We start from the raw sequence: 18,976 nt of genomic DNA on the forward strand, positions 1-18,976 counted from the left end.
TTGTTTATAGAAGCATATTCATAAACATATTACTAAAATAAAATGTGAAGGCATTTTATTTTAGTAATGTGGGACATTCCGACAACTCCAGGATCCTGAGCTGGATATCATCATTCTTCTCTTTCTTGTTGATTCCTTTCTGCTTTTCTCTCTCTCTCTCTCTCTCTCTCTCTCTCTCTCTCTCTCTCTCTCTCTCTCTCTCTCTCTCTCTCTCTCTCTCTCTCTCTCTCTCTCTCTCTCTCTCAGTGTAACTCAGGATTTTTTTTTTTTTTTGGCTGGTGCAGCATAAGCCTTGGGCTTTCTTGCACCATATGGCTAATAATAATAATAATGTCCACAGAATGTATGCTGGTATACATGAGTTATTTTTAATTTTCACAATAATGTACAGTACAAAGTTTTAAGTACTGCAATAATGTACGGTACAAGACTTTGCTGTTGTAGCAATTTAATTTAGTATACATGTGATACTTATTATTGCAAAGTACATATTATTTAAAAGATTTTTCTTGTTGAACTTTAAAAATGTAAGAATTAGTTATTTTTTTTTTTAAAGAAAACAAAGAAAAGTACAAGAACTAAAGTATAAGAATTAAAATCTTTTTATTTAATCAAGAAAATACAGACAGTTAAAATAGGTATACACATAAAAGTGAAATGTATTTTATGAATAATCAAAAATAAAAATTTTCAGTTTATCAGTTTTAAATTCATTATTTGAATTTAAAATCATACTTGTTTGATTTTGCTGCTTCAAGGATATCCTTTTCCTTAAGCACAAAAGTGTAAAAGTCCTTACAAGTATATTTATAATTCATCTTTACCACAATTTCACTTTTTAGTAAGTTTAGGATGCTGTGCATCCATTTCTTCAGTAGCGTTTCATAATTGAGAAAACTCACTCCACATAAGCATTGTGCATAGGAATAGATAGTATGAACGAGAGTAATTATGCAACATTTGGAAGTCCACTGTCAGCCGCCAGAGCTATTTGACACCATTTGTCACTAACAGAAAGTTTGTTTAGATTCATTGTTCAGAAACAATGCAAGTGTAGGCTTTGTTATACAAAATTCTTGGTATAATTCATCCACTTTGATAGTGTCTTCAAGTTCAAAACTACAAGATATTTAGGCGCCTCCATAGCCAGGTGGGAAGGAGCAGCAGTGCATAGCACATGCTTCTTGATTAGACCGGGGTTCGAGCCCGTCACCACCAAATACGGAGGATGCGGAAAGGTCAGGGAATGACCACCGCATATCCTGGAGCAATATGGCCATAGTTGCTAATGCTCCTAAAAACCAAATAACAAACAAACAAACAAGATATTCTTTGAAGTTAGAATAAGTCGGTTCCTTTTTCAGTGACAAAAATTGAATTTTTTACAGGTAATTGAGGTCAGAGAAATCAAGACTTTTCCAAATATTTGAGCGATTAGTCATAAAAGGTGAGAAATTCTTTCTTAATAGAAATAGAACTTTTTTTTCATCAAGTTTTAACACATCTCCTCCATTTCTTCCCCAATAAATGTCTTGTTTTCTTTGGCTAATTTTGTTTCTCGATTTTTCCATCAGGAGATACAGCTCTTTTGCTGTAATATTGCCCCATTTTAGTTCTTTTATGCTGCATTGGAAAGTAAAAATGCTTTTTTGAGTAAGGCACGGTATGTTGGTATTACTCACGTTTCCTCTCTGGCTGCCTCACCACTTTCACACACTTCCAGATCTGGCAAGTACAATCATCTCTGCTTAATAGTGATACAAAATATTATTTAGAAAGTCTTCAATTGCAGAGTATAAAGTTATCCACAGTGGCACATTAAATTCTTGTGAATTTAACATAATCTAATCTTTGATATAACTGATGTTAAACATATATATCTCATCTAGATCAAGCTCTGCAGTTGAACTTTTAGCATGCCCTCCACCAATATTTCCTTTCACAGACTGGAGGAATTAGCCTTCCCAAAGACAAGAGCAAGACCACACCAATCCACTAAATTACTGTCCCTTTTCTCTGACTAGTTGTTTAGGAAGATCATTAGAAAAAATAGTTTGGGCCAAACTAATAGAAAGGGTCTGTTTATCTACGTATTTTGGTGTTTATTTATGAATTTGGGAATTATGACCTTTATTTTTTTTTGCATAGTATCAATGGTCAATGGTTTGCCCAGAAAAGAAAGAAAAATAAATATGCAATAATATTATATCAGATTGTTAATAATGCTTAACTTCTATCAGTCTTTGCTTCAATTAATAACAAGCTTAAAAAGTCACAAATTAAAAAGTAAGAACTTGGGTTAATCAAAAAAAAAAAAAAAAAAAAAAAAAAACCTTAAAAATATACTTTTGAACATGTTTACTTTTTTTTGGGGGGGGGGGGGCACAGTGTGATATCATCTTTAACGAAGAACAGATATAGTCATGCATCACAGCTTCATCCCACTTTCCTTGATACCTCTTGTCCATTGACTGTAGGTTATGATGGAATATCTACCATGCTTTTCATTAACATTGCTGAAATTTGGTTTGAAAAAATCCAGGCAAGAGTAAAAGTAATGGAGCTTGATCGTCATTTGGCAATCAACTTGTCAACTAGTTTGTTTTAATTTTCACTCTTTATGTAAACAAGAAAGCCGTTTACTACAAGGTGAAATGGTTGCAAAACTGTTCTCTCAGCATTAGTCATTTTGCCTTGCCAAAATGTCACGCTGAAATTTACAGGTGAGGGGCAAAACTTCCCTTTGCTTAGACTGCAATTTATATGTGCCCTTCACCAGATTTATAACAGAGTTTCCATATTTTATTTGTAAAAGTTGGTTGGTATGATGTAAACTACTGATTTGTGAAGATGAAATAGGAAAACTCTCTTGTTAATAACTTAACTGCCACAGAGTCCCAACAGAAGTCACCTTGTGTATTTTCAGTATAAGTTAAAACAATGTTGTTGCATTAATTGGTAGCATCCAGTTATCATTTGCAACAGATCTTTCAAGAGTGGTGATACATTTCTGGCCGACCGGGCTAGCCGGGTGGGTAAAGTGCCTGCCTGGCAACCCAAAGGTCGCGGGTTCGAATCCTGCCTTGGGCTTGGATCAAAGTACTGCAAAAAAACCTTGGGAGGTGCATTATGGCCACAGAAGCCGATGCGCCAACAACTACCCAAAAAGAAAAAAAAAAAAAAAAACGTTTCTGAAGCTGCATTCATTAAATTTTTTGGAATGAATTGTGTTATCCAAAGAATTTTGGTCGAGCAAATATGTAGGTACAGTGGAACGATTACTGTTTATGAAGGCTAGGACCCTGGAGATCAGTGCAATTCTTCAAAATACACATTAATTTTTAGCTTGCTTCTGGTTACCTCAAAAATGATATAGGTAGTGTTTCTATTTTTATTTTTTAATATTTTACCTTTATTGTTTAATTTTTTATTATTTAAAATTATTTATTTATTGTTTTATTGTTTAATTTTAATTTATAATAATAATTATAATAATAATAATTATTATTATTATTCATATTTTTTTTTTCTGGTGCTGCAAAATCCTGTGGCTTCCTTGCACTATATGAGTGATACTAAATGACAATTTGATTGATAGTCTCTTTTCAATGGAGCCTCTGTTTCATGGCTGTTCTCAGCATTACCTGTCGATGGATGATTTGCATGATATGTACTCCTTTTTTCATAACTTCGACCAGGTGCGGCCTTAGGGTTTTTGCCACTCCTAGGCAGAAATGTATTTGGTGCCCTTGAAATACTTTTATTGAAATTTATTATAATAAAAATTTTGAATTTCTGCACTGCTAGACATTGGCATCACTATGCCCTGCTTACCGTGTTCCGCTGGCCCTAACTTCGACCAATGTTTTCAGTATCCTGTTCATAATACGTTACTTAGATTGTTTTCACATTCCATCCCTAAACTTTCATCCATTATCTAAGCAATAGTTTTTCAACAACAAGTATGCCAAGGCGCCTCCGTAGCTAGGTGGGAAGGAGCAGCAGTGCGCAGCCCACGCTTCTTGATTAGACCGGGGTTCGAGCCCGTCACCACCAAATACGGAGGATGCGGAAAGGTCAGGGAATGACCACCGCATATCCTGGAGCAATATGGACTTAGTTGCTAATGCTCCTAAAAACCAAATAACAATAACAACAAGTATGCCAAAGTTGTTTGGAATAAGAATAATGCATATCACAGTTGGCTTGTATCAAAAATCTTCACTTTTATTTACTCTTTATGCCTAAAGTTCACAATAGTTTTAATGAATAAAACTATTTTGAAAAGTCCAAGAGTAGGAAATTTGCTTTTTATCCAAATATTTATTGTCACATATATACAAAAATGTTGTATCAGCAATTTACTTTTTTGAGACCAACTGAGCCGTAGGGTTCAACAATAAAGTGGTAGTTGAACATTCTGCTCTCTTCTCATAACCATTGGTCACAACTCCTGTCCATCCATAGTCTTCTGTGTCAGTTACTTCCTGACGGTTCATCTAAAGATAAAGCATTTATTAGCATCTTACATTTTCTCTAACTCTTACATTGGTGAGCTTGGTAAATCTCTTCTTATCATATTGAACACATCCCACTCAATGTCTTCCTTCTATTTCCAAAGGAAAGTGGTTAGATGAATCATGCACAATCTCGACACCAAGAAGTTTCCAAGCCTTGGTGTTATTGCTTCACTTGTCTTAAAACATTTATTCTGTAGAGTACACTCTTGTTTTATCTTTCTTTTTTTTTTTTTTGCACCCTTATTCCACTGCTGTTGCTTCCCCTGCAACGTGAAAACTGCTCATATCTTATTTCATGAGAAGGTTGATAAATCTTCCCATCTGGTCATCTTGTTGTGCCTTCCTTAGCCCTTTCCAAAATAATGAGAAATTTATCAACTGCTAGCACTTGCAATATCGCAGAGCCTCAGTCTAATTGTTGATGTTCTCTGTGATAGTACAGGAACTCTCCAACTTAAGTAGTACTTGACTTACGCAAATTTGACTTTACATAAGTTTTTGCTGGCCGGTGCAAACTGAAAAATATATGGAAACGTATTTTGCATCTGTGGAGGTATTGTGAAAATACCTCGTGATGTGTGAACCCAATAACATTGTTTTTTTTTTTTTTTTTTTTTTTTTGTAATTCATTCCAAGTCCCTTGGAAGTTGAAAATTTCACTATATTACTAAGCTATTTTTTTATCTCTCTAAAATGTCATTTTTATAATGGACATTGCACTACACTTCCACTGTTATTATGTGTTCCATTATAAGAATCAATTTTGAATGTGATATTTTGTGATATTTTTCTAAAGCACGTTTCTGGAGGTCATGAAGATAAAACAATAAAAACAATTTGCACTTTATGGTTTATTGGGCTTTTCTGTTAGTGAATCTAATTATAAACGGGTAATAAACTCTATCTTATTGCATTTGCAATAATACTGATAACTGCAATTATGTAGGTTATGTTATTATGGTGAAATGTGTTTCCCCTTCCATGAAATCTTCTATCATATAAAAAACAAATTTTCAGAAACTTCTCTTCATTCCTATTTACTTTGGAAAATTAAATGCACTAGGCATAATCCTTATGGGTTTTGATAATTAACTATATAATATCGGTGTAAATACACCATAGTTAACCCATAGATTTGAGCTACGATTGTAGCGTAGAAGGCATCGTTTTAATTGTATCTCATAATGTGGTTGCCTTCACAACAAGTAAGCTACTATTGAATTACTTCAAATAAATAACGCTTCTCTAGTAGAGAAGGCTACTGTTATTTATTTTCAGCGTACCACCACCCAGACGATCGTTTCGAAGCTTTTTGGCTTCATCATCAGTGGGCGGGTAGGTAATACAATTCAATTCAATAGTAATTCAATAGTAGCTATCTTGTTGTGAAGGCAACCACATTATGAGATACAATTAAAACGATGCCTTCTACGCTACAATCGTAGCTCAAATCTATGGGTTAACTATGGTGTATTTACACCGATATTATATAGTTAATTATCAAAAACCCATAAGGATTATGCCTAGTGCATTTAATTTTCCAAATACATTACCACCACACCCTTCTGGCATCTCTCATAATGTGGATATAACTTCGCAACTGAGATGGCTTGTTGTATTACTTACCCGCCCACTGATGACGAAGCCAAAAAGCTTCGAAACGATCGTCTGGGTGGTGGTACGCTGAAAATAAATAACAGTAGCCTTCTCTACTAGAGAAGCGTTATTTATTTGAAGTAATTCAATAGTAGCTATCTTGTTGTGAAGGCAACCACATTATGAGATACAATTAAAACGATGCCTTCTACACTACAATCGTAGCTCAAATCTATGGGTTAACTATGGTGTATTTACACCGATATTATATAGTTAATTCCTATTTACGTATTACAGTGATGAAGGGAAAGTTACCAACGGAAAGTGCAAGTGCTGGCAGTGTTAGGAAACAAAACAAAATTGATTTAGAAATGAAAATGATTAAGAAGTACCAAGCAGGACAAAGTTTGTCATCTATTGCATGGGAATTAGATCTCGTTGCTTCAACAGTTAATACTATTTTAAAGGACAGTTCACATATGAAAGAACAAGTCAAAGGATCAACGCACTTAAGATCAACAGTGTTCAGTTGCTATATTGAAGATAGAAAAGCTATTAATAATATGGATGGAAAATCAGATTCTGAAGCAGGTGCCCCTGTGTCTAATGACCATTTAAACAAAAGCAAGAAGTATTTATGAAGATATTAAGTATAAGTATGGCAAACCCCAAGCCAAGTTCATGGCAAGTAATGGGTGGTTTATAGGTTCAAGCATCGTGCTGGCTTCCACAACGTTAAAGTATGCAGTGAAGTCACCGGTGCCGATTCTGCAGCTGCAGAGAAATTTTGTGATGTGTTAGAAAAAATTATTGAAGGCAGCTAGCTATTCAACGCAGAAAACTTCTAACATTGATGAGACTGCTCTGTATTGGAAAAAATGCCAGATCAAACATACATTGCCAAAGAGGAAAAGACAATGCCAAGTTTCAAGGCTTCAAAAGATAGGGCCACGCTCTTGCTTGGGGCTAATGCAGTGGGAGATTATAGATTAAAACTACTGCTTGTGTACCATTCTGGAAATCTTCATGCATTTACTGTCACCAACTTTGAATGGTTGTGGTTGTGCTGTGTTTGTGCTCTTGTGAAAGTGGACTAAATGAATTTGTTCTGATGAATCTGCTCCAACATCTTTATACTTTCTGAATTAGCAAGTTTTGTTCTTCACATCTATCAAGAAAGAAGAGGTTTTTAAAAGATAGTTTTCATGCTATAATGAATGAAATTTATGCTTCCTTTCTACAAGGCATCTCATATCGTTTCTGTAGGGTGGCACAGAAGATGGGAAGTATCAACGAAAGAATTACTCCCTCACAGTATAACCAAGGTCAGTCACTTTACTGTTTTTGTCCAATAATAACACTCAAGGTCATCTGCCATTGTTCTTATGAAGAGGACTGTGCCTTTCAAAAGACACTCTGCTAGTTAGTCTGCAGTGGTATGAAATCTAGTACTGTTGCTTAAATGTTGTTTAAATTTAGGAATGCCTGTTGCTTAAATTAGGAATCTACTAAGCATATCTTTAAAATTCACTCGTTGAATGAATTGTAATGAATTCTGAAGAATTTTAACTAAAGTTCACAGATACATTTAGTACAAAATTATTTCAGATAGCAATAATTCTGTGTTGTATATTTCATATTTTGTATATTGTATATTTTTTATATTTTCATCTCAAAAGAAATTCTGTGTACTTATTGTTAATTACAATAGCTCCACAAGTGCAAATTTTTTGCCAATTGTGCAAAAAGAAATGCAAAGACTTCCTTCAATGCAATGCAGAATGTGGCCTTGTGTACTGCATTAAATGCATAGATATGTCAACAGTGAACTGGAAAAAGATGTCACAGGCATCGATTGACTCATGGAAGGGCCTTTGTTGTATAAATCACAGGCAGTCAAAGAAAAAGCAGACAAAACATGAAAATAACTTAGGATCCAGCCCAGCTGATCCCTCAAGCCCCAATGGTGAACATCAGTGTTTCAGCCATCCTTTATCATCAATGAATACTCAGCAGAGTGGGCTATCCGAAGCCATACCTCATGACTTGGCATCAGAGCAGACAAATCGCTCCTTCTTTCACCTTCTTAACCAAGAAGTTTCACAAGGTGAAAATCCAAATGAGCTGACCACAAAACTCATTTTTCAAATCTTGGACACTCACAAACCCATGATGGTCTCTCTTCTTGATGAAACTAAAAAAAATCAGGTTGGAAAACGTGCAACTGCGTGAATTTAATTATATTTTACTACAGAAAATTTCGGATTTGACAGATATTATTTGAAACTACAGTCGATCATTAAGTCCTACATATAATTGGACGAAACCCATGGAAAATTCTATTTTCCAGCCAACCCCCTGCTCCTGCTGCAGAAGCCACTTAAGCATCTGTTGTAAAGCAACCTTCATACCCTCCAGTATATGCTCCTGTTGCCAGTCAGTCTCAGAAAACATATAACAATGACAATCGAACTGCAAATCCACTCCTAGAAGATGTCATTTCCTCTAGTGGTGGATAGATCACATTCCGTTGTCTTCCAATGGGGAAACAACGGAATCTGTTTGCTTATAATCATGCAGGCAGAAGTCAGTATCCTCCTCCTCCTCCTGTTGTGGGAATAGCCACCAACTCTACAATCAGAGCAATCCCCAGAACCAAAAGTTCGACCAAGGGTATTTTTGTCTTGAGACTCTAACCCCAACTGTGCGATACAGAAGTAGAGTGGCATATCAGAACTCAACTGCAGATAGAAGCAAAGGTAATAAAATGATTTCTAAACATGAATCATACAGCTTTCTACAATCACTGTCAGACTTTGATGAATTACTGAAGGGCCACTGTTGGCCTGTGGGGGGCTATCATTCGGCCTTTCTATGGATGACCCTCTTTTCCTGGTCCTAGGTTACCAGCTAGTGACTTAGCTATCAAAACAAGTGAGCATGAATGACAAGACAATCCGTGTGTTTTTCAGATATTCAGGAATCTCTACAGGAAGTAATGTCTATAAATGATTCATCTTTCTCTTCAGCCTATCAGAATTTGAAAGACACTAACTCTTGTGAAAACATCTTTCTACCCTGTCACTTGCCAACAATTAAGCCAAACGAGTTATGCCTTGCTGCAGCATCAAAAGATGCAATTACTGTATTCTGTATGTCTTGTAAAACATAATGATGAAATCCTCGCTCAACTGATATCATGGAATCTGCATCCAGACCTGATTGGTTTTTACTGAGACCTGGTTCTCTCCTGAGGTTTCAATTCAAATTCCAGACTACTCTATTTTTCAAAGTTGCAGAGGTGATTCAAAATGTGGTGGAGTTGCTATTTATATGTTCATAGTCATCTGCAATGCTCTGCCTTTCCTATCTCAACTCTCTGCCTGATCAAGCTTGTGAACTCGCCTTTATCCGCATTGCCTATATCGGGTGTCTATTCCGACTTACCTCAGCTTCGGTTAACAGCTTCCTTGTAACTCTTTACAACACTATCTCATTTCACAAGCAAATCCCTAAGCCTTTTACTGATTGGTGACTTTAATATTAACATTCTTCAAACTCTTCCTCTCAAGTGCAAGACCTAGATGTCATTACTTCAAATGGTTTCTCTGTTCTTACTGATGGAGATATCCCAACTAGAATGGGAGAGTCCCATAATTCCCTTCTTGACTTCACATTTGGAGAATGCTCTCTCACGTATGCAATACTTTATACAACTATTTCGGATCATCGTCCCATCTTAATAGTAATTTAAAATGAAATAAATGAAGCAGAGATCACGCACACTTTCAAATCTGTCACTCCAGACTCTCTCAATAAGCTTTGTCATGACCTGCAGCAGTCAACATGGGATGGAGTGCTTGCTACATGTGATTCTGAAATTGCAACAAACTGCTTTTTAAATTTTTTTTTTTTTTAATGAAAACCCCAAACACGAGAAGTATTAGAACCTATAGTACTTAGTACCGTGCTTGGGTTGGAGGTTGAGAAGATGAAAGAAGATATTTGTCAACATTAGATTTGAACTTCTGTAGACTGTAATTTTCAGGAAATACGTATAAAGGAAGGTTCTTCCAGAAAACTGCAGTTGAATGAATAAACGAGGAAGATGAGAAGTTGGTTCTGTGAGTTTGAAGTTGGACAGTAAATGGATGTTGGCTGGTGGCGGCACATGTTCAGACTGTTTTGAATCATAGAAGCCAATTCAGAAGAACAGTGCCCATGGAAGTATCTGTAGAAAAAGCATGCAGCAGAAACAGTACGTCTGTGAGACAGCGAGTGGAGAGATTCTGTTAGAGAGGAGTTATTAATTAACCTAACTGCCCTCTTTTGAATGGAATCTAAAAGCCTGAGAGAGATTTTGGGGGCACCACCCCAGATATGGGAACAATATTCCATGGTAGGGTGGATTTGCGATTTGTACAGAGTGAACAGCTGTTTGAAAGAAAGCACGCCAGGAGCGAAAGAGAAAACCACGTTTTTTAGAAGCAGATGAAGCAATATTTCTAATGTGCTTGTGCCAAGAGAGATTAGAAGTCAGGGTAATCCCCAAAAGAGATATATATCATCTTGCCTAGAAATCAGAGTGTCACCAAAGATAAACATAGGAGCTGAAGAATCCTTTTTGTGAGATGTAAGGCAAAACTCAGTTTTAGAAGGATTGAAATCAGCTAAGTTGTCTTTGCCCCACTGGAGATCGGCATTTAAGGAATTAGTAGCAGATATTCTAGAATATACCCAGATCCTTGACATAACATGGCCTCAACAATGCCCCCGCATACACACTACTCGGACTCCTTCCAGTCAGTATCTGGCAAAGTAGAGGTAGCAAGATTATACGCTAGCTGATCCAGAAGTCTCCTAAAGCGTTACCAACAGCTTCGGTCCAGTGTACTAAGTATAATATTCTACCGTTTTAGAGCTGTACCCTCGAAATGTAAGGAAGTTTTGATCTTGCCATGATGTTCATCATAACCTCAAAAGTCATCATTCATACTGCATGATGGAAGAGATGGGGAAGGGTATATCCTAAATAGCTATGAAAAATACGTGTCATATATCAGGAGCCTAGGGAATAAAAAGACCAACAGGCAAAGATGGAAAATATGCCCATACATCTCAAACAAGATTCATAATATGTTAAAGAAAAGAGACAACCTTGCAAGAATTGCTAGAGCAACAGGAATTGAGCCAGAACAAATTAAATACACCATGTACAGAAACAAAGTCACTGACTGTATTCGGTCAGAGAAAAGAAAATACTATAGCTCTCAACTTACAGGTATCATAACAAGCAAGAAAAAAATCAACAGTTTTGAACAACCTATTACCTATTCTCAAGCTATTCTTCTTTAATACATTGATTAGGGGATAGAGGGGATGCGGTCAAAGTTTGTTGAAATCACAGAGCTATGTTGGAGATGTAATTGAAAACGAGGTACTCATTTCAGATGATAAGCTAAAAGCTACTGCCTTCTGTAACCACTTTATATTTGTGAATAACCTCTTTCAAGAGGAACTTGACTTCAGAGGCAATGAAATGAGAGAATCTGCCAAGTGCTCAATCAGAAACTTTTTTTTTCTCGCTCTCCTCTCCGATCAAGAGATTTTAGAGGCAGGACATCAATTTAAAGAAAAGGGAGCCTCTGATTTTGATGAAATATCTCCTTCTCTGCTGAAAAACATCCTTAGCTCAATTCTTTTGCTACTGAAGTATATATTCAATCTCTCCTTTCAATCTGGTAAATTCCCTTCTCAATTCAAAAAAGCAATAATCGTCCCTGTTCCAAAGGAAAACCGTTGTAAATCTATCAACAACTTTCGCCCAATGGTGCTACTCTCAGTTTTTGCAAAATTATTCGAAAAAATTGTTCATAGCAGACTTGTGCGTTTCTTGAAGTAAATGAGCTCATTCATTAACAACAGTATGCTTATCACTCTAAAAATCCACTGATCTTGTAATTGTTTACTTCTGCTCAAGGATCATTGATAGTCTTGAAAAGAGTCACTATGCTACAGCACTGTTTCTTGACTTATCTAAAGCTTTTGATTGCATAAAGCATAATATTCTACCTAACAAACTCAATCTTTTTTGAGAGAGAGAAAATCAACCTTCTCCTCGAAGACTACTTTACCCCAAGGTTCACTTCTCGGACCTATCCTATTTATACATCGATGAATTTCTTTCTCTTCCATCTTCTCACCTGGTAGCGTATGCCAATGATATTTTCATCCTGATCACAGATAAAGACCCTAATCAGCTTCAACTCAAAATCTCTGCCTTGCTCTCTTTGATGATTTGATTGGCTTCAAAAGAATCAGCTTATACTGAATCCAGAAAAATCGAAACACATGGTGTTAAGAACAATTGATTTAAACTAAAACTAAATATTGATTTAGATATAATATTAGTCTCCGTAGCCGAGTGGGCAAGAGCGGGAATGCAGTAGCACACGCTCTTTGAGTAGACTGGGGTTCAAGCCCCTGACTGCTGAATATGGTCGATCTGCCAACCCGCACTAGACCAGCGTGGCATATTATGGTCCATTTCCCTCAGCATGAATTGTTGAGGAGGCTTCCATTCTGCAGTGGGTTGATAATGGCTGCACTTTACCTTTTTTATTAGCATTAGCATTAGTAGAGAGGCATTTGATGCAAGAAAGCAAGCTTATGCAGCATCAGCCAAAAAAAAAAAAAAAAAAAACCACTTCCACTTTACCCCTCTGTTGGTTCAAAATACTTGTCTAGCTGAGCCTTAAACTTATTTAGGCTATCAACTTCCACGACAAGGGATGGAAGTCTGTTCCACCAACCAACCACCCGCTGGCTAAAGGCAAATTTCCGCACGTCCATCCTACATCTGTCTTTCCTCAATTTGAATTTATGCCCTCTCAGGTGATTATTCTGAGCAAGAGGAAGAATCCCATCAGCATCGAGCATGCCCAAACCATTCAAGGCTTTATACACCTCTATCAGATCACCTCGCTGGTGCCTAGTTTCCAGGCCGACCGGGCTAGCTGAGTGGGTAAAGTACCTGCCCGGCAACCCAAAGGTCGCGGGTTCGATTCCCGCCTCGGGCTTGGATCAAAGTACTGCAAAAACCTTGGGAGGTGCAATATGGTCACAGAAGCCGATGCGCCAACAACTACCAAAATCAAATCAAATCAAAAAGCCTAGTCTCCAGACACTGTAATTTGCAAAACTTAAGCCTTTCTTCGTAAGAGCACCCTTTGTTCCATTCACTAATCTTGTTGCCCTTCTCTGTACTCATTCCAGCAGCTCTACATCCTTCTTGAAATGAGGCCTCCAGACCTGTATACAGTACTCAAGGTGTGGCCTGACTATTGCCTTAAAGAATGGAATAATCACCTCCTTATCCCTGCTAGAAAAATTCCTATATATCATTGACAATACACCATGAGCTACTCTTGCAGCCCTTCTGCACTGCTCAGAGAACTTCATATCTGCCTGCACAACCAACCCCAGGTCCCTTTCATTCTCTACCACTGTCAGTGTAGTACCACAGGGCAAATGAAGTTCAACATTTGTCAATGTTAAACTTCATTTGCCACCTCTCAGCCCATCTGCTCAACCTTTCCAGATCCTGTTGCAGCAGCATAGTGTCAGTGGTGCCCTTGACAACCCTGCTAACCTTTGTATCGTATGCAAACTGGGACATTAAGCTTGATATACCATCATCAATATCATTTATAAATACAGAAAACAATAATGGACCCAACACTGAACCCTGAGGGACTCCACTGATAACCTTAATCCACGATGAGCAGTGTCCATTGATTACCACTCTCTATCTTCTCCCCCTCAACCACCCCTTTATCCATAGCAGCAATTTGCCTCCAATGCCACACTGCTCCAATTTGTGCAGCAATCTTCCATGTGCAACAGTATCAAAAGCCTTTCTAAGATCCAAGTATATAATATCAAAGTTATTCCCTGCATCCAGTTCTTTTGTGGCTGCATCATAGTATCCAATCAAATTGGTCAGGCAAGAGTTCCCCTTAACAAAACCATGCTGTGTCCGAGCTATAACTGAAGTCTTGTCTAGATGATCCTGCAGTGCTTCTTTAACCGGTGCCTTCATTAATTTTCCTGGAACAGAAGTTAAACTCACAGGCCTATAATTACTTGTGTCAGCCTTTGATCCTCCTTTGTGAATTGGGGTCACATTTGCACATCTCTCCAGTCTGTGGGTACCTCCCATGAGTCCAAGGAAGCTCTCATAATTATGGCTAAGGATTTGCTTCCTTTGCTATCTCCTTTAATATAACTGATAGATCCCATCCACCCCAGGTGCCTTTCTTGTCTTTATCTTCAACAATTTCTCCTCCACTTTACTCTCAGTTATTACAAGATTCTCTAGCTTACTGCCAGAGTTGAATACACCTCTGTTAAGAGTTTACATAAGTAAAGAACTCTTTGCTGTTTTTCTTTGCATCCCTTGCCAAAGATTTCTCTTAATCTGCCTTCGCCTGCCTAACCTCCTTTGTAACTTGGTTACAGATCAACTTGTATCTATCATAGGCTTTTGTGTCACGTGTTAATTTGTATGTATCCCATGCATTTTTCTTCTCTGCCATATGTCTCATTAGCTCATCTGACATCCATTTAGGCCTAAACCTTGAACAATATTTCTTAGTTTGTATGTAAAGCCTAGTAGCTTCCAAGATAAGTTCTTTGAATGCTTCCCATTTTGAATTTGCTGTTGGTAACATCATCATTTGGTCCCACTGTATAGAATTTAAATACTGTCTCAGTCCATCGTATTCGCCTTTACAAAAGCAATAACCCTTCTCTTTACCCCTAATGGTAGTTACCTCTTTGAGTAAATCCCACTTCAGCACACTGTGATCACTTCCACCTAGTGGTTCATTTAACTGCAGATTCTTAATGCATGAAGAATCACTACTGATAATCAAATGAAGAGTATTACTCCCTCTAGTTGCCTCCCGAACATGCTGATGTAGAAAACAATCATCCAATAAATCCACAAAAGCCTTGCTAGCGTGTGAGTGACCAGCCACCAAATTCCAGTCAATATCTGGGAAATTAAAATTCCCCATTATAAGACTCTCTGATTTACTGGCCCACTCTATTTCCCTGTACAGTTTCTTATTATACTCATCAGAGTCATTAGGCCTATAGTACACTCCTACTCTCAATTTAGATCTCCCAATGCTTATGTCACACCAAACTGACTCAACACTGCACTGTCCAGCGATGTCGACTGGCTTCACTTCCTTGGATTTTATTTGTTTCTTAATAGCATAACTCCTCCTCCCTTCCTATCCTGGCTATCCTTTCTGTAGACGTTGTACTCCCCAAATTCCAGTTCTGCATTCCTTATATCTGTGTGACACCACATCTCTGATATCCCAACAATATCTGCCTTTGATGTTTTGAGCAATACCTCAAATTCATCAAATTTATTTACTAAACTCATAGCATTGGTGTACACGCAAGTATACATGCACCTGTTTCTATTCTTAGCTACCCTAACACAACCCATGTGTTTACTTGTACTGCAATGACTCCCAGCAGTCTCTGAGATATCCTGCATCTTGTTTTTCAGGCTTCTGTTCATTCCAATAGAAGCAGTGCAAGAATCTCTTTCACCTCTTCCAGTGGCTACTGTTAATCTATTAGTCTTTGTCTCCCTCAAGCTAGCAGTTTTCCGACCCACCTAACACTGACTCGATAGCATCAGCAAATATTCTTGCACCCTTTCTATTTAAGTGTATCCCATCCCTATAGAAGCAGTCTCTCCTGTTAACAAGTACAGTCGAGGCTGAAAAAAATTCTACCCCTTTGAGCCTTGCACAATCTTTCCAGGGCCGAATTGATCGACAAGGCTCTCATCATCAAAGAAAAACAACTTGAAAGGGTGAATGAAACCAAGTTTCTTAGAATCTGGCCAGATGATAAGCTAAGTTGAGTAAAGCAAATGATAGCCCTACGAAAGAAAACTTTGTCACTAGCGGGAATACTCGCCAGGGCCTCTGCCTGGGTGTCTCCTTTCTTTAATGGAATTATATCATGGGGTACCACCAGCCACGAAAATATTGCGAGAAACAACTCCATTCTGAATCAATGTGTTTGTTCAATTTTGGGCCTTCCCTGGAATGCATCAGTTACTTCGAGATACAAGGAAGTGAGACTCCTCAGCATCTATCAACTGCTACAAAAAGCCGAGGCAGTCTTTGTTTACAATGCTTTGAAGAGACCGGAGTTTCTCCCTCTCTTCAGATCCTTTTTCATAACCATAGAAGAAGAAGAAGAAGAAGAAGAAATATCCTACAATCTAAGAAATGAAGCCAACCTTGAAGGTTCCACTTTTCGGAAAAGCCACAAGTCAGAAAAATTTAAATTCCAGAGGTGCTAAAACCTGGAACAAACTTCCTGCAAAAATCAAAAATCTCACTTCACTAAACCGATTCAAGAAACTACTAATTGAACACATCACCAGGGATGTCCGATTCAAATTACCTTCCACTCAACTCCTGGATTTTAAAACCACAGAGGAAATCATTATCAATATGGAAGTAATGTACAAATATTAAAGGAAGTAGTTGGCAAATAGTTTGTAAATTTCTGTGCACATATCTCGTCATCTTTCTTTTCTTTCATCATTTAATTGTAAAAATGTTCACAATGATATTATAAGTAGTGATGGTTTACGAAGTAAAGAAGACATAAATAAACTAATTTATTTATGTCTTCTGTTGAACATTACCTGTACAATTTTAGAACTGTATATTTTTCAATTGTATATTCATCATTTTTTAAGGGAACACCCCCCCCTAAAAAGCCATTGGCTTGTGTTCTCTCTCCCTTTTTGCTGTTATCTCTCAAAAAAGAGTAACGTAAAGGGCATCAGTGAAGCCCTTTACCCATTGCTTTTATGATCAAACCAGAGAGCATGGATAACATCTGGTGAGTATGGGCTTGGCACACCCAGGGTCCTGAGCTGGATATCATCATCATCTTCTCTTTCCTTGGTGATTCTCTCTCTCTCTCTCTCTCTCTCTCTCTCTCTCTCTCTCTCTCTCTCTCTCTCTCTCTCTCTCTCTGTCTGTCTGTGTTCTCTGTCTTCTAATTTTTTAAATAATGCTGGAGGTTTTCAATTTTTTGTACTTCCACTCCTTTTCTTCTTCCTCTATGTTAATGACCTTCTCATATTGACTAGCAATTGATTTGAATGCACACTACATTCAAATGTGTAGTTTGACACAAGCTGCTTTTCAAATACAGCTGGAATATCTGCCATCATCTCCTTAAATGCTGTTCTCTAGTGGAGTGAAGTAAACTTAGTTAAAAAATAATAATAATAAAATAAAATAAAATTCTTCCGTGCTCATCATCAGTGAAATCTCTAAGAACAATCTTTATTACTATAGATAATCCAGAATTAGATTATCCCCCTCCCCCCCAAGTATGTAGCTTATTTATGCATTAATGGCAGCTATTTTGAAGAAATTTTCGAAAAACAGTATTCCATGTAATACAATATTATTTTTTCAGAATGTAATCCACTTCTGGATTAGCCGACCAGGCTAGCCAGATGGGTAAAGTGCCTGCCTGGCAACCCAAAGGTCGTGGGTTCAAATCCCGCCTCGGGCTTGGATCAAAGTACTGCAAAAACCTTGGGAGCCGCATTATGGCCACAGAAGCCGATGTGCCAACAACTACCAAATAAATAAATAAATAAATAAAAAAACTTCTGGATTAATACCCCCCAAAACCTTGTCTAACCTTAAAGTGAACCCACTGTAGTTATTTGCAACAAAAAAAAAAAAAAAAAAAAAATTTATTTAAGATATCAGTTAAGAGTGATGATCCTGTAAGTATTCAATTATTATAGGTTTTGATTTGTGTTTTTAATTTTTTTAGAATAGGGCAAATCATCATCGTCAGCCATTTTCAATCCACTGCAGATGAAAGCCTCTCCTGAAATTTTCCAGTTTTTTCTGTTTTGTGCATTGGCCATTCATTTACTGCCCACGAACTCTTGAATTTCATCTGTCCATCTGTGTTGTTGTCTTCCAGGTTTTCTTTTAGCTTCTCTTGCGTACCATTCTGTTATTTTTTTAGTCCATCTGTCATCATGTCTTCGAGCTATGTGTCCTGCTCAAGTCCATTTCAGTTCTTTAGTTTTGATAAGAATGTCCTTTACCTGAGTTTGCTGCCTAATCCATGTGATTCCTAATATAATTCGTTCCATTCTTTGCTGCGTAGTTCTCAGCTTCTCTTCCATTCTTTTGGTGAGTGCCCAAGTTTCACTTCCATAAGTCATGGTGGGGAGTATACATTGATTCATTATTTTACATTTCAGACAAATTGGGATATTGCTCCTCAGTATGTGACTATATACTGCCCACGAACTCTTGAATTTCATCTGTCCATCTGTGTTGTTGTCTTCCAGGTTTTCTTTTAGCTTCTCTTGCGTACCATTCTGTTATTTTTTTAGTCCATCTGTCATCATGTCTTCGAGCTATGTGTCCTGCTCAAGTCCATTTCAGTTCTTTAGTTTTGATAAGAATGTCCTTTACCTGAGTTTGCTGCCTAATCCATGTGATTCCTAATATAATTCGTTCCATTCTTTGCTGCGTAGTTCTCAGCTTCTCTTCCATTCTTTTGGTGAGTGCCCAAGTTTCACTTCCATAAGTCATGGTGGGGAGTATACATTGATTCATTATTTTACATTTCAGACAAATTGGGATATTGCTCCTCAGTATGTGACTATATTTCCCAAATGTTATCCATCCAAAATTTATTCTTTTCTTGTCTTCCAGCCATTTATCATTATTACAGCAAATGACTTGTTCCAGCTAAGTATTGTATAA

The 18,976-nt window shown here is 37.3% G+C and overlaps 1 protein-coding gene across 1 annotated transcript in view; it reads left to right on the top strand.

Annotated features, from left to right (window-relative positions):
• Positions 1–18,976, top strand: part of LOC150077530 (transcription intermediary factor 1-alpha-like) — a 337,193-nt gene that overhangs the window by 68,747 nt on the left and 249,470 nt on the right. The gene's annotated exons all lie outside the window — the stretch shown is intronic.

The sequence above is a fragment of the Mastigoproctus giganteus genome, chromosome 12 (assembly GCF_048544385.1).
Source record: "Mastigoproctus giganteus isolate SK-2022 chromosome 12, ASM4854438v1, whole genome shotgun sequence".
NCBI classification, from domain to species: Eukaryota; Metazoa; Arthropoda; class Arachnida; order Uropygi; family Thelyphonidae; genus Mastigoproctus; species Mastigoproctus giganteus.